This window comes from Typopeltis vanoorti, chromosome 14, assembly GCF_054136105.1.
Source record: "Typopeltis vanoorti isolate ZY-2024b chromosome 14, IOZ_Tvanoo_1.0, whole genome shotgun sequence".
NCBI lineage: Eukaryota > Metazoa > Arthropoda > Arachnida > Uropygi > Thelyphonidae > Typopeltis > Typopeltis vanoorti.
Window position 1 is genome coordinate 72,669,099 of NC_143562.1, and position 17,943 is coordinate 72,687,041.

Genomic DNA, 17,943 nt, shown 5'->3' on the forward strand with positions numbered 1-17,943 from the left:
AATCAAGCATAGTGTTTTTCTGCATAATCTTTGCTTTATTTTCATTTGCTGAAAGAACAAACTCTCAGTTCAACATTCACCTCAGTTGTAGAAAATTTGTGCTGACAATTCAGACAACTGGTTTATGCTTTGAAATCTCGATGTTCCTGCATTTAATATTCATCATCATCATCATCAAATTCCTGCCATGTACCCTCAAGGGGAGTACAGGATATGATAGTACTACATGAAAAAACTACATCATTACTAACTTCCTATCTACAATTTTCCTCCAAATCAGTCTGTTACTTATCAAGACTCCAACATTATCAGATCTTATATTTCTATCGTGTAAGGCACTTTGTGCCGTATCAATCCACCTATATCTTGGTCTTCCTCTGGGTCGTTTTGCTGCCAACCTGGCAGAGAACACTTGTTTTGGTAATCTTTCCTCGCCCATTCTGTTTAAGTGACCATACCACCTGAGATTAGCTCTGCTAACGCATTCCTGGATGCTGACAATGTCAAGTTCTTTCCTAATATCCTCATTTTTAATATGATATTGCCATTGATGCCATCTGTTCACACCTATAATCTTTCTCAGGACTCTCATATCTGCAGTCTCTAGTCTTTGGTCAAGTATTTTACTTCTGACCCAGCTCTCAGATCCATAAGTTAAAACTGGTTTCAACACTGTCTTATATACAGCTAATTTAGTGTTCCGACTAATTTCTCTCTTATTCCATATGAATTTATTCAATTGACTTCCCACCATGCCAGCTTTGCTGATTCTGTTGTCTATTTCTATATTTAATTTACCATCTTCAGTAAAAATCGTGCCTAAGTAGCTGAAATGTTTTACTTGTTCCACAGGTTCTCCATTCACAACACAGTTGACATTTTCAATGATTCTGCCTATTTTCATTGTCTTTGTCTTTTTATTGCTGACCTTCATACCATATCTATTACAACAGCAATTGAATTTAGTCAGAGAATCTTGCAGACTTATAGCAGATTTATTTAGAAGTATAACATCATCCGCATAAAGCAAAGAGCTGACATTAACATCTCCAATTTTGATATCAGGTTTAATACCACTTTCCTTCAAAATGTGATCCATATAGATAATGAATAACAGAGGGGATAATGTACATCCTTGTCTCACACCAGATTTAACATTAAACCATCTTTCTGTACTTCAATTCTAATTGCTGACTTACAACTCAAATAAAGACTAAGTATTGCTTGATATAATGCCCCATTGACACCATATAACTGCAGCGTATTGAATAGCTTCTCTCTTGGCACCTTGTCATATGCCTTTTCCAAATCAACAAAACTTAAATACAGATCTTTGTTATATTCCCATGCTTTCTCGACTGTTTGCCGTAAAGTGAAAATCTGATCCTGACAGCCTCTGTTTGGCCTGAATCCAGCTTGTTCTTCACCAAGCTTTTCTTCCACAATTCTTCTCAACCGTTTCTCAAGTATACTTGCATAGATCTTGCCAGGAACACTCAGTAGGAAATACCTCTGTAATTCCCACATTCAGTTTTATTTCCCTTTTTATATATGGGTACTATGAGAGCTCTACTCTAATCATCGGGAATTCGTCCCTCTGTCCATGCTTTCTGGACTATGCATTGCAGTCACTGTAAGACTTATACCACCATACTTCAGCATTTCTGGTCGAATATCATCTACTCCTGCTGCCTTTCCACATTTCAAGCCTTTGATGGCTTTTTCTTCTTCAAGTATGGATATGTATTCCTGACTGCATGCCTGGTCAGTGTTTTTTACCACTGTGTTGTCATCACTGCTTGTTTCATTTACCAGTTTTTCAAAGTAATTTCTCCATACTTCAAGGATATCTTTTTCTCCTGTTTTCATGTCACCTTTATCATCCCTAAGTCCTTTTACAGCACTCTATCCTCCATTCCTAAGCTTCTTCAACAACCTCCAGAATATCTTACCACCTTCTTGATATTTATTTTCTACATTCTTGCCAAAGTCCTCCCATGACTTTTGTTTAGCTAGTTTTACACATTGTTTAGCATTCTTGCATTTGTCTCTATATTCTCTAAGAGCACAAGGTGGCTTATTTGACAGAAACTTTTGATATGCTTTCTTCTTTTCCTTCACTGCCTCTTTAACTTCCTGTCCACCATTTTTTTATCTTTGCAGACAACCTCACCACATGCCTCTGGCAGAATCAATCAGTGTTTTCTTCAGTTTGCCACTGCATCTCCAAGGTTTGGTTGCTGATCTCGAACTCTTTCATTTTTTCTTCAATAATCTTTGTGTATTTTAGTCTACAGTTCATATCTGAGAGCTGCTCAACTTTTATTCTCTTTAAAACTTTCTTACATGTTATTCTTTTCAATATGAAATTCAATTTTATCCTGCTCAGGACTAAATAGTGATCACTTCCAATTTCAAATCCTCTGTACACTCTGTTGTCCTGCACCAAGGAGAAAACATCACTATCAACAATAACATAGTCAATGAGACTTTTCTTATTCCTAGCCTCTTCTCTCCATGTGAATTTGTGCACATTTTTATGTTGGAACATGGTGTTAGTAATAACCAGTCCGTGTCCTGAGCAGAAATCCAACAGATATTTGCCATTATTATTAGCTTTGCTCTTTTCTCCAAATTTTCTCAAAATATTTTTGTATGTCTCACAATCATTTCCTACTCTGCTATTTAGATCCCCAACAAGGACCAACTTTTCCTTTTTCATTGTGTCAGTTGCTTTTTCTAAAGCCTCAAAAAATTCCTCCACTTCTACCTTAGTAGAACCTTCTGTGGGACCATAGGCATAAATAAGTCTCATTGTCCAGTTTCCCATTCTCATATTTGCCCACATCACTCTACTTGAGACTGACTGCCATTCAAGAAGATTAGCCTCATATTTTGTGTTGAATACTATGGCTGCTCCTTCTTTTCCTTGATTGTCATTGCCTGAATATAACATTTTTCATCTATTGCTCAGAAAGATCTCACCAGTTTTGGTCTTTTTTGTTTGTCAACCCTATTATGTCGATCTGGTACTTATCTAATTCCTCACATAGCTCCATTTCTTTGCCATTCAGGCTTCTTACATTGATAGTACCGAACTTTAACTCTGGTGATGTTGAGTTAGAGTTTGTGTTCAGATTTGTTCCAGTAGCTGACTTTTCGCTGTTCACCCTGGTTCCCTGGCGAAAACAACAGGGGCCTTGTTTAACTGGGCGATGCCCCAGCCAGCATGAAATTTTGTCATGTTGTACCATCATTTTTTATTTTGGTTTAACCAATAAGAATACAATTTGGTCGGCTAAATCCCAAATTGCCAGCCCATCCTCGTTTGTTCAGTATCCAAGTAGATACCCAACAGGGTGCACCACGAGAAGGTGAGGATTGGACATAATGTCAGAAGCCCTGGTCGGTTCTCCGCATTCCTTTAAAGGCTATGTGGAGGTCTCTTCTCATTTATACAGCTTTGACCCTTAAGCATTTAATATTGGGACTACATATTGCAATGATTGTCTTATCATGCATGCATCCATGTATACTTCACTAAGTACAGAAAACCAACATATTTTAAAACAAGGCGGGCTTGTTGCTTAGTTGTGTTTAATCATCAAGCCTGTCTTGGTGGGTATATATATCCCTAATCATATGATTGTCGAAGTGTCCGCTTGAAGTCAATGTAACCCTTTTTGATATTAATTAAATAATATGGATGCAAAGTTTTTTCATATATTTTGTCTGTGTGTCACTTAAAATAAGATCTGTTTTCTATGCTTCTGAGACAGTTCAAAAGTTTTATGCATAAATACTATTAAAAAAAATCAAAAATTGCATTTCATAAATATTGGGGAATATCTAAAAAACATGCTTGACTTAAGTATGAGGATTCTGTGTTTGAGCTTGCTGACTCCCTCATGATATAATCCATATGAGATAACTAACTGATAAATGGAATGGACAATAGCAGACTGCCAAAAATACTATACAGGTATAAGATAAATGCAAAAAAAAAAAAAGAATTAGAATACCAAAAAAGTGACAGCGTTAGACCAGAACAGGCCACATGACCTCAAATAAAATAAATTTAAAAAAATTGGTTGCCACCTTTTATTCCCTTATTGAGTAGGTGCTGTTTAAGCTGCAACTTTTGGAGACTGAGTGGCCTATAATCCATAATAGATAAATTTCATGGTAAATTCAATGTACAGTGGTGCCTCGAAATTTGATTTGCAGTTCGAACTATATTCCAGGAACTAGAGTTATATAGCATTAGACAGTTTCGGCACTCTGTTCGGCGTGCTTCTCCCCCACTCACTTCCCCGTGCCTGCGCAGTGTGTGTCTGTCTCAGTCTGCTGTGCATTGTCCCTTTACACAGCCTAGTCGTGTGATATGTTTGTGTAGAGAATTTTTAACTGTTTTTGGCATTTTTTTAATTGCCCATGGCATCCAAGAATGTAGAAAGAACAAACCTAAAAGAAAAGTTGTATCGACAATTGAGATGAAATGAAATTATGAAACACGAAAGTGGTACATGTTTGACAGATCTGGTTACAATGTTTAAAATGCCAAAGTCAACGATAAGTAGCATTCTTAAAAATGAAGCAATAGAAGCAGCAAATGTGGCTAAAGGTGTGACAACATTGACCTTCAGATCACATGTTATTGAAGAGGTGGAAAAACTCCTTTTAGTTTGGATAAACGAGAAGCAATTATGTGATGTTATTACTGACAGAATTATTTGTGAGAAAGCCGAACATCTGCATAGTGAACTTAAGAAACGCAACCTGAGACCAGTACTGAAAATGAGTTTATTTAAAGGAAGTAGAGGCTGGTTCGATAAATTCAAAAAACGAACTGGGATCTATAGTGTTGTCATGCATGGAGAGGCTGCGGGTGCCGATGTAGAAGTGGACAAATTTGTATAAAGAGGGATTTGTATCCCACAACATATTTTTAATTGCGATGAAACATCTTTTTTTTGGAGGGGGAGAATGGACCTATATCACAAAAGAAAAGACTGCACCTGGATTTACCATTCTGAAAATCCACGTGTTTTTATAAAGAGCAAATTCAGTGTTATCTGGAGGACCAACACAAAAGCGCGGGTTACCACAGTTTTTCACTGCGTGGATTTATCAAGAATTTGCTCCCACTGTAAAAGCTTATCTTACTGAAAAAAATCTACCATTAAAAGCTCTAGTGATGGGCAATGCTCCTCCTCATCCCCCAAATATAGATGGTGAATTCAAGTTTTTGCTGCCCAATGCCACTTCTATCATACAACCCATGGACCAGCAAGTGATTTCAAACTTCAAAAAAACTACATTGAGGCTATGTTTCAAAAGTGCTTTGAAATAACCAATGCCACAGAACTGACAAAGAATTTTGGAAAGATCATTACAACATTCTTCATTGCTTAAGGATTATCGATAAAGCATGGAAAGAAGTTTCTATTAAAACAATCATTTCTGCTTCAGAAAAACCGGCTAGATTGTATTTCAGTCAGTGAAGAAGAGTTGTGAATGAAATTGTGTCTTTGGGTAAAGCTATGGGAATATGTGTGATGAGGATGTAGAGGAGTTAATAGATGATCATAAAACTGAACTCAGCACAGATCTTCACGATCAACAAAAAGAAGTGGCAAAAAATTTATGGAAGAGAAGGATGCATTTCCAATGCCGACCTTCAAGAATTCTCTGTTTAGAACACAAGCTATTGTGGGAAAATGGCACTCTAATAAGACAATAGTGACCAGGAATATCAACTTATTCGATGACATCGAGGTGGTCATTTTAAAAATATCAGAAAACCGTCAGCGCCAAACAACAGATTCCTCTCTGCAGAAAAAAGAACGTGAATCAGCATTCTCAACTCCAACTAAGAAGCAGAAAGAAGACGCTTAACAATGGGAGCATTATTTTCGTCTTTGATTTTTATATTAAAAAAATATTCTTCCCTGTTATTTTTATGTTGTAATAAAATAAATAAGATTATTTTGTTTAATTTTTTCTAAGTTATTACATTAAAAAAATTATTCAAATTTTTTGGATATGGGAACGGGTTTTTCGCTTTTCATTATTTCTTATGTAAAATCTTGATTCAGATTTCGAACGAGTTTCTGGAACAAATTAAATACGAACTACGAGGCACCACTGTATTATTCCATGATACTATGCATCCCCACATGATCTAGGCAACTAGTTGAGAATGCTGCTGTACAGTAATCAATAATAGTGTTAATCCCAATGGGGAAAAAAGGGATTTTTTTGAAGTTCGATGAAGGGCATATTGTGGATGTTGGTCTGGCTGGAGTGACGATTTTGATAACAGCAGGGTTGACTGGTTCTCAAAAGGTGAAATCCCAGGTGTTTAAACAGTGCGAAGAAAGTCACCTGCTTTTCTTGCTAATGGGATGAACTGGTTCTTATATATATATATATATATATATATGTTGTCAGGAATGAGATCACAAGAATTTGTCTGTATGGACAAATAACTTCCAGAAAGTTCTTGCACAGTGGTGATATGATTAGACAGAAGGTGGGGGAAAGAGTGGTCCAATGTCACTGCACACACCTTGTTCTGTACCAACTAGGTAGGAGTTCGATGAAGAAATGAACTCTTGCTGTCCAAACAACTCAAGGTTGTGGAGGTGTCATTGTGTGAAATGTTATTTCGATATGGAACAGGTTCCGTGGTATTGCTTGAAAGTTTGGTATCCTCCAAGGAATATCTGAAGATTGTTGCTGATAAATCCATTCTGCAATATTTTTTATCCAACAGATGACAGCGCTACTGTCCAGCATGCAAGAATTGTTCAATAATGGTTTAGACCAGTGGTCGATATTGAACCCCAGGAATCGATATAACATTGTTAGGGGTCGATAGAAAATATGACATCATTGTATGGGTAATATTTAATTCGGTTAACTTGGATTACCTCCATCCTGAATGACAACGCAGTTAAGAGTGAATCGTGGGAACAGTGATATGATTAGGACCTGTAAGATGGAGCAAGGTCATGAAAATAGTTACGAAGGCCAATCAAGTAGGCCAAAATGACGTATTTACCAATAAACGGATGTCTGTGGTTCCCGCCCGCCTGGAGCGAGATTGCAACACGTGTGCGGTTACTTATTTACTTACACATATTCGATCCCAGTCTCATTTTTGCGAATCGACATACAAGAGAACGTTAATGTTCTAAAATTCATCAACATACGTATTATAATTCAATCGTTATTCATTCACGAACTAAACTTTTCTATGTTGAAGAGTTGAGAGGGGCTGGTAGTAATATATATTATATTATACATACAATAAACAATCTAAAAACTCACATAAGCATCTTGTTTGTCCTATTATAATTACATAATAGTAAAATAGTGGGTCGATAAAAAGTCAAGAAACTTGAAGGGGGTCGACGGTCAAAGAAGTTTGGCGACCCCTGGTGTATGCAATCCAACACCTTGTGGGATGCCAAACCGGATGTGTAACGGTATTAAGTTTCTTATTCAGTGGCTGGTTTGTGTATATTGGGAAAATATGACACGGTTCTGTTCTACCTTTTGAGAAGAGTATTTTCTATCGCCTGTGTTTCAAGAGTTTGAGATAGTGTCTACAAGTCTCAGGAGTTTTTCCTTCTTCCTGAAAAACGTTTTTAAATAGTTTAAAACTTATTGGAAATGTATCGTAAACAACTTTTGCAATGTGACATCTAAACTACGATTCTCTGTCTACTGTCATCCTATCTAGCTGCAACCATTTTCAACAAATGTACATTGACATACTGTTTGGTCTCAGTTTGTTCAGCTGGATAACTTTGCATTTGAGCAACACGAAAAAAATTCATTAACTGATCATAAAAACAGTTTGTTCAGCCAACCTCCAAGGATTTGTATCATTCTGCTACCAACTCAACTTTGTATTATCAGCATGACTAAATGTTTCCCTCCATACTATATCAACGTCATTAATAATATACAAATTAACAGCAATGGTAAAGTACAACCTTCTGGTATCTACCTATTATTACCCAATTCTCTCGAATGGTTCCATTCCACATCACTTTGATAGCTGTGATATAACTACACCAATCCATGTTACAAGACTTCATAGTTATCCCTTGTACAACAACGTCCCATGTGAAATGCTGGAATTTACAGGGGCTACTAGATGCCTTGCAAAATATGAAGAGTTGCACAGAAAATCTTCAGCCTTCACTAAGAGTAAGCTCAAGCAACAAACCAATACTATTGGGGAAAAGTGCAAGAACTGAAGTCATCCCGTGGGCATAAATCACAAACACCGTTCTGATTTCCAGTCAACTTTCACGTGTAAGGTTTAAAACTCAAGTTTTCAGTAGAAAGCAGAGGTGTACTAGAGATTAACTCACTCGGGATCTGGGCGGTGAAAGCTAATTAGAAGCAAATTCCAAGAGCTATTGCAGTTAATACAAATGCCATTTTCACGTTGCTCATAGGCACTTCAATCAGAAATGTGTACTGCAAGTTAATACCAGCATGTGATTCAATAGAATATTATGTCATAGGAATAGTGGAAGAATACTATAATTTGGCAGGACAGGAAAACCATGCAGCGGGGTGTTACAATAATTGAATTGTACCCTCTCAGGGTAGACAGTTTGGGTGGATATACTCAGAAGACTGCTTTGAGAACCGGTACATTTTCCTATCATACTATAATTCTTTTTAAAAAAACGCATGGCATGGCGATTGGTTTATTGCTTATACCGCGACAGCTGTCTCACATCAGTAACACCTCAGTCAGTACATATTTGCAAAGGCCATCGACAGGATTTTAGGGTCCAGTAATCATATTTCTGTGGACCCCTATTATATATTAGAGTTTTTGCTTAACCCTTTCAATGCGTTTGTGCAGTGTATAAAAATTTAACAAGCATGATTGTTAAAAATGTTAAATTGCCTGATTCATCATGATCTTTTTTAATGTTACACATTTATATCCATTGGGTTGTTATCGAACCGTTGTAAAAATATTTATTGTATGTTTAGTCTAGAGTCTGGATTTAACAAATCCTTCATACTACTGCTGCACGTTTGTGGCAAAAGTGCCCGCCAGTCTGACATGGTGACGGCCTCAGATTGTTATAACTTGATCTCATTCAATTCGTGTAATACCTTTGTGAATTTACATCGTCGTTCTTTGTTTTTCTGAGGTGAGTTAGTTTTTTAGGCGTGCAGACTTCACAAACTCATTCTAAAAGGGATTTATTTATCCCCCCTGTATTTTCCTTATTTAATTATTAGTTATGAATATCTTTTTCTTATTATTTTTTCAGTCTTACTTAAGATGAAGCAAATAAAAGAAAGTAATGCAGCCTTTAGAAAAAGTCTAGGGAAGAATTATAAAGGAATGAAGGCGCACTGCTTGAAATACCTTGGTTGCGAAATTACTGCTACTACTGTTCAAGCAATTTCCGAATTCAAACCATCATCAAAGTCAAGTGATTCTTCAACAAGCGATAAGGAATGTAACAAAAAAATTCCAGCTGTTGACTTAAAAGATGGTGTTTGGCCAAGTAAAATTAACGATGACACACTGATCTTGCTGGTCCATCTGTGGTTCAACATTTAGATTCTGAATTTTTTTGAACTATGCCAAATAATGAAAAATATTTGAGATCATGGTAAAGCCAAGGAGAATAGTGTACTCTCCTTCCAAAAAAGCCCTTTAGTGCTTTTTTTTTGCAGACAGAAGTCATTCAAATTTTGATTCTGCAGATGGATTCAGCATGTAATGAAAACTTAATCCTAAAATATTCGACCATGAATCTAATGTGGCCCATGTTAGATCTTTCACACAATGGAAGGAGTTGGAAATTAGAATCCGACGTGGAGCAACAATTGATAAAAAAGAACAAGTTGAAAATGAAGCGAAGAAGAGGGAGATAGATTGCTGGATACCATTAGATTCCTAGCCAAACAAAATTTGGCTTTACGAAGTCACCGAGAAGGAAATCATTACAAGACTGATGATGAACGTAAATCAACAGAAAACAGGAATTTTTTTAATTAGTTCCTTTGTTTGCCAAATACGATACAGTACTATGTGAATACATTCTAAGAATCAAGCTTGGGGAAAAAGTTTGATAAATCATATATCACCTACTATTCAGAACGAGATTATAGAAATTTTGGAAGAAAAAGTAAGAAGTAGAAGAAGCAAAGTGTTTTTCTATGATATTCGACAGCACCCCTGATATTTCTCAACGATCAAACTAGCCAAGTTTTATGCTACGTTATGATCGATGGAAATCAAGTGAAGGTTGTAGAATCATTTGTTGATTTCATTGAAAAAAAAAAGGTAAAAACCAGGAGAATATTTCAAATATATTGCTAAAACTAGAAAACGATGGAATTTATATTCAAAATTGTAGAGGACAAGTATATGATAATGCTGCTGTGATGGATAGTCAACATACGTTCAGAGATGCTTCAAGGAAATTAATGGAAAAGCAGGCTTTGTTGAATGTACAAATCACCCACTGAATTTGGCAGATGTACATGCAGCTTCGGTTCATGTGAATTCTGTTACCTTTATTGGAATTTTGGAGCGTTTGTTAATTTTTTTCTTCCCTCAACCCATTGTTGGGATATTCTGACTTTAGTCACTGGTCAAAGTGTCAAGCGGCAAGTGGAAACTCAGTGGAGATGCCCTGAGTGTTGTAAAAAAATATATATCGAAAATCTTAAATGTTGGAGAACTAGTGAAGAAGAAAATAGTTACCAGGTCAGATTTGGCGTGCTTATTGCATTACAATCGTTTTCCTTCCTGTGCTTTCCTGGCCTGTGGGAATCCGTGCTTTAAGAAATTAATGGTGCACAGGTCTGCCTCCAAACCAAATAATTGAATATACAACAATAGTAGTATACCGGCCACTAGTGATAAGATAAGAAATCGTGACGTCATTGTGTGTGTGACATGACGTTCATTGTTTTGGTTCGCGTATGGAATTATGGGTGATGGTAGCGATAAGGATTCGTGTCATGATTGGTGGTGCACTAGTGACAAGAACAAGATAAGGAATTGTGACATGGGTGTGTGTTGTTATGAGATGTAGATAAGTGATGTCATTTGTTAGTTGTAAATAAGTGACATTTTTTGAATGGAAAAGGGAGATATATTAGAGGATAAGGAATCGTGTCGTGATTGGTGGGACACTTTTGACAAGATCAAGATAAGGAATCGTGACGCGGATGTTTGTTATTTTAGATTTTGGAACGTATGGAATTTCGCTGGGGCCCTCGTCTGTCAGGGACATCACATGGTGTGTTTGGTTCGAAAAAGCATTGTGGGTGATATTTAGAATACTAATTTTCCAGTACATTTTGGGGTATTTCTTTCCTGTTAAAGGGTGGGAATTCTTAGAGTAGAGTGGAGTCATGAGGGTGGATGTGTTTAGGCTTTTCTGAATAATTTAATTATATGATGGTGTCCCTCAAACATACACTTTTTTTTTCTCCTAAGTTTTCATTATCAGTTGGAGGTCACATTACTAAAAGATTATTGGCATATGACAACCTCTTTTTCGATTTAATGTTATCTTGTTTACATATATTTAGGTAATGTTTTTTTTTAGTTTACATTAAGAGAAAAATCCAAACGGTATTTTAAAAATAAACAGACTTAAAAGGTTACAATAACTTTTGTATGTAGTCTAGAAATTCTGATGATAATTTAAATTTACTTACGGTTTTCCAGAATGATTCTTCTTAATGCAAATAGATATTCCAAAATAGTTGAATTTTTATCTACACCACAACACACAAAAACAAAATCTTGAAAGAACGGAATTTCTATAATAACCTGAAAAGCTATTTGACTTTTGTTCCTTAGATTTTCTGTCCGTTTGGTACACTGTTAATTACTTAGCATCGGGTCATACGATGTGACTATGTTTTTAGGATTCACATGATGCGTTCATTGTGACACACATCCTAAGTCGTGTGTTTTTCATGAGTAATATCCGGCAGCGAGCGGTAACTTCAAATCGTGGTATTCACCTTTTTCATCACTCGTATTCTCTCTTTGATATTTTGCGTGGTTTTATCAGTTCGGGGAAGTACGACTGTTTTTCTAGTGTAAAATTCTTATGACACATATCCGACAGTTATTGTTTTCAAGTAGATGGGTTGTTTACATTTTGTGTAGTTAGGAAACTGGATTTTATTTCAAACTAATATTAGCTCTGTAATTTCTCTTATCCGGTCGCCAATTTTGTTATATGTAGGGGAGAATTTGTGTGTTTAGGTTGGAACTCTTTGTTCCCGTGGGAAATTATTGCTGTAGTAAATTAATGCTTACAATTCTTTTCTTTAAAAACTATTGACTATTAAATTTACCTGCAATTCCTTGTGCTCTTAACCTATTTATGTAACTGAAATTTAATTTTATTTATATTTTTCTTTAGCATTAGTCATTTTAAGTAACTGATATGTGACAAACAAGGTTTTGAACTCGCTGCAGCGTTTTCTTTCAGAAGTTTCTTTTGCCAGCACAACAAATAAATAGTTATTTCCTATTATTTCAAATGAATATTAGCTCTGTAATATATAGTTTGTTAATTTCTATGTTACCTTTTATTTGACTAATATTATTAACGAATTGTATTTACTGAATCTAACATACAGAAATTAAATAAAGTGAAAAAGATGTTTTTTTTCCCTTATTCTTCTGCTTTAATATTTGCACTGATGTTCATAGTGTATGATTTGCCACTGGTGCTTGTAATTCATGTGATTTTTCTATGTGACATTTCAAAACAAGTTGAACTATGGTTTTTACATAGTTCAAATATGTAAACCTGATATCTGTTAATTCAGGTGTGGCTATTAAGTTCGTTAATGTTTTTGATTTTCTCTTCCAAAGAAGAGTATTTTTTGATATTTTCCTTTTGCTTCCAAGAGTTGACACAGTTTAATGAGTGGATTAAAAAAAAATGTTATGGTCTTAAATTTGTATAACACATCGACACCCAAATTGTTCATTTATATTTACACATTTAAGTTGATAAAATATTATCTACAAATTGTATTTACTGAAGCTAACATACAGAGACATATTTTCTGTATGTTAGCTTCAGTAGAGATAAAATACAGAAGTAAAAAATTCAATCTATTTTTTTGTTCCTTAATCTTCTTATTATTAAATTTGTGCTGTTCAAAATTTCTTCCCATGCTTGTGGAATTGCCATCATGTAGTTTTTGACAATGTGACTCTCAGCTGAAAGTTAATTTTCATCTGGTGATCGTTGGGAATTTATTACTGTAGTAAAATTATGGGTTGCGTATTTATTTTTTTTTAAGCCAATACATATACTTCTGAGAAATAATAAAAGCACAGAATCTTTCGTTATGTTTTCACGTTTTGGGCATCCAATTTCATTTAAATCAAGAACAGGCCTCCCTATTAATCTCGTTAATGTTTTTGATTTTTCTCTTCCTTTGGCGAGTAATATTTGATATTTGCATGTTGATTCTATCAACCAATTTCCCACTTCAGCTGATGGTTATATTTTATTAAACATGAATTTTGTTTTTTAACTCTTTCAGGTAATTATAACTACAAGGTGATTTTGTCAATGCATATCTTACAATAGTTCCATCAGAAATACAAATTTCTTTAGGAAATAAATTTGAAGTCTTATTCAAAAGAAATTGACAATCAATTATCCCAATGATAACTGAAAATTCGTATTTTTCACCCACTGTCGATTTTTCATAAACGTTTTCTTTCATTCTTCCTCTTCTTAGATTACTTCATATGGCACCACAAATAAATAGTTATTTATTATTATTAGCTCTGATGGTATATATTTTAACTTTCTGTTAGAAAATTCTAAACAATTAGAACTTTTCACAACAAAACTTTCAAAGAATTTTGTGGCTCACCCATTATTTTTACATTACCAAACACAAAACAACACAATACAGCAGCTGCAGTGGTTGAACAATTACCTTAAGTCCAAAGTCACTCCACTCTATGGTATTTTCTTATAGTACTGTTTACGCTTACCATGCCCTACCCTGACCGTTCCTTCAAAAATGAACCTTTTGCGCGGATTACTCAACGATTTGTTTTCACATGGTGTTGGATATACTGTTGGTGTGTTTTTATCTTACTTTGTGTGGGGAAAGGTAAAATTTGTATTTCTGTTATCTGGAGAGTACAAATATTTTTTCAATACCAAACTTTAAGAGTTAAAGTCACGTTTTGGGTTAATTATCTGCTGTCTCTCTAAAACAAATTCTAACAGTTCGGATTTTCAATTATGTGAACGAATTGGTTTCAGATAACTCAATGTCAATAGGTAGCATTAGACAATTTCTAAAATAATCAATACATGGATATCAGTTTTCAACACTTTTTTCCCGTTCCTGGCATTAATATCACAGTTGTGATTTTTTAAAAATAATTAAACAAAATTGCATTAAGGTATAAAGTTGTGGATTTAAATATCAAGTTCTAATCAGAATAACTGAGTAAAAAATTCACTGTGGACAAACACAACAAAAGCACACATCATTGTTCGTTTAAGTTCGCAAATGCATATTTATTTTGTTGAAATACTATTTACAAGTGTATTCACTGAGACAAATTCGAACCATGTAATTACCGAAAAATATTTCACAATATTTAGTTTAGACTCTTACCATTTTCCGAACAGTTCAATGAATAAAATTTTTGTTTCTCGCCGTTTCTTGGTTACATTACATCAAAATAGCGGGTCATGCAAAAAGAGTTTAAATCAGATACCGTGGTAACCACACTTCCATACATTTGATATTGTGTTAGCATGTAAATGACACCATGCCTCCCTTAAACATTCTGTGTATTCTTTTGTCACCAAATATACACAAATAGTTTTCGTAAAATAAAATGTTCGTAAATGTCCCAAAATAAAAAATCTTTATCGAATTGGATAAAATCTTTAAAGTCTAATTTTACCATTGATGAATTTAAACGATTAGCAATAATTTTCCCCATGATACGAATAGATTGTAATTCAGTTTCCAAAAATAGTAAATGATCAATGTCGTACATTTTTGGTGAAAATCTCTCAGCTTCTTCACAACTAATAGAAAAAACTTTACTTCCATCAGCTCCTATATCATCAAGTATTAGTTCCCCATCTTGGCAATTCAGAATATAACAGTCACCGAGGTCCATTTCGTAGTCAACTCTTCTTTGCAAGTAGCCAAGGATATGAGACCACTTCCTGCGTAACTTTTCCTAAGTGGTCCTGGATAAATACATCACAATGTATGTGTCTTCTAAAATAATAATCGGTTTCCATACTTTTAGAGCTATGCTATGTGAAGAGTTTTGTCTCGTGCTATTTTCCTGAAGAACGAAATTTTCAATGACTTGTGGCTCACCCCCTATTTTACTTTCCTGGATACAAAATACCACAACACAATACGATAGCTGCACAGGATGAACGAATTGCTTTACCTGCAAAGACACTTGACTCGTTTGTTTTTCCTTACACTACTGTTTACCTGACCATTAACCCTGACTGTTCATTCCAAAATGAAATTTTCGCACAATGTTTCACGAACATGATTCTACATGCTTTTGGATATGATGTTGATGAGAGATTATCTTACTTTGAGACATCATAGGGAAAATCTTATCTATGTGGCTCGAAGGGTATTCTATATTATTTGTCCTTATTATGTTAAGTTTTTATCCTCAAAAAGTGTTTTTGATATTAGACCATGTGACTAATTCTCCCATTCATATGTCCGAAATTGTTGGGAAAAAATAGCATTAAGTGGTGGAAGTGAAAAGGTTGTCAAGAGGGTGACAAAGGTGTTCCCTGCAATGCTCCCCACCCCATCACCCCCTATTCCCTTCCTCAGATGTCTGCTGAGCCTAGTGGAGATGAGTGCGCTCATCTTTTGTGGATATCTTTTAGTGTTAACTTTGGAGGGGAAAAAATAGCATTAGGTGGTGGAAGTGAAAGGGTAGTTGAGAGGGTGACAGGGGTCTTCCCTGCAATACTCCAGAAGATGTCTGCTCAGCCTTGTGGAGACGAGCGAGCTCATCATTTGCAAATATCTTTTAGTGATGTCACCTCCAACTGATACTGATAACTTTGAAGGGAAAAAAATTAAAACCATTTTTTTATTTTTTTCCTCCACAGTTATCAGTATCAGTTGGAGGTGACATCACTAAAAGATATCTGCAAACGATGCTCTCTCTCTCATCTCCAGTTGGCTGAGCAGACATCTTCTGGAGGAGAGGGGAGTCAGGGGGGGATTGCAGGGAAGACCTTTGTCACCCCCTTCACGACTTTGCACTTCCACCGCTTAATTCTATTTTTTTTCCCATCCCAACAATTTCGGATATATGAATGATAGAATTAGTCACATGGTCTAATATCAAAAACACTTTTTGAGGATAAAAACTTAACATAATAAGGACAAATAATACAGAATACCCTTCAAGACACAGAGATAAGATTTTCTATGATGTCTCAAAGTAAGATAATCTCACATCAACATCATATCCAACAGCATGTAGAAGCATGTTCGTGAAACATCTGTGTCATTTTGGAATGAACGGTCAGGGTTAATGGTCAGGTAAACAGTAGTGTAAGGGAAAACAAACGAGTCAAGTGTCTTTGCAGTTACAGCAATTAGTTCATCCTGTGCAGCTATCGTATTGTGTTGTGGTATTTTGTATCCAGGAAAGTAAAGTAAAATAATGGTGAGCCACAAAAGTCATTGAAAATTTCGTTCTTCAGGAAAATAGCACGAGACAAAAAGACTGACACATAGCTCTAAAAGGATGGAAACTGATTATTTTAGAAGACACGTACATTGTGATGTGTTTATCCAGGACCACTTGGGAAAAGTTATGCAGGAAGTGGTCTGATATCCTCGGCTACTTGCAAAGAAGAGTTGACTACGAAATGGACCTCTGTGAGTGTTATATTCTGAATTGCCAAGATGGGGAACTAATACTTGATGATATAGGAGCTGATGGAAGTAAAGTTTTTTCTATTAGGTTGTGAAGAAGCTGAGAGATTTTCACCAAAAATGTATGGCATTGATAATCATTTACTATTTTTGATAACTGAATTACAATCTATTCGTATCATGGGGAAAATTGTCGCTAATCATTTAAATTAATCAATGGTAAAATTAGACTCAAGATTTTATCCAATTCGATAAAGATTCTTTATTTTGGGACATTTACGAACATTTTACAAAAACTGCTTGTGTATATTTGGTGACAAAAGAATACACAATGTTTAGGGAGGCATGGTGTCATTTACAGACTGACAAAATATCAAGTGTATGGAAATGTGGTTACCATGGTATCTGATTTAAAAACTCTTGCGTGACTAGCTATTTTGATGTAATGTAACCAAGAAACAGTGAGTAACAAAAATTTTATTCGTTGTTTTCTTTGGAAAATGTAATGAGTCTAAACTAAATATTATGAAATATTTTTAGGTAATTACATGTTTCGAATTTGTCTCAGTGAATATACTTGTAAATAGTATTTCAGCAAAATAAATATGCATTTGTAAACTTAAATGAACAAAGATGTATGCTTTTATTGTGTTTTTCCACAGTGAATTTTTTACTCAGTTATTCTGGTTAGAACTTGATATTTAAATCCACAACTTTATACCTTAATGCAATTCTGTTTAATCATTTAAAAAAAGTTCACCACTGTGAAATTAATGCTAGGTATGGGGAAAAAAGTGTTGAAAACGGATATCTATGTATTGATTATTTTAGAAATTGTTTAATGCTACCTATTGACATTGTTTGACTTATCTGAAAACAATTCGTTCACATAATCAAATCTGAACTGTTAGAATTTGGTTGTTTTACAGAGATATAGCAGATAATTAACCCAAAAACGTGATTTAAACTCTTACAGTT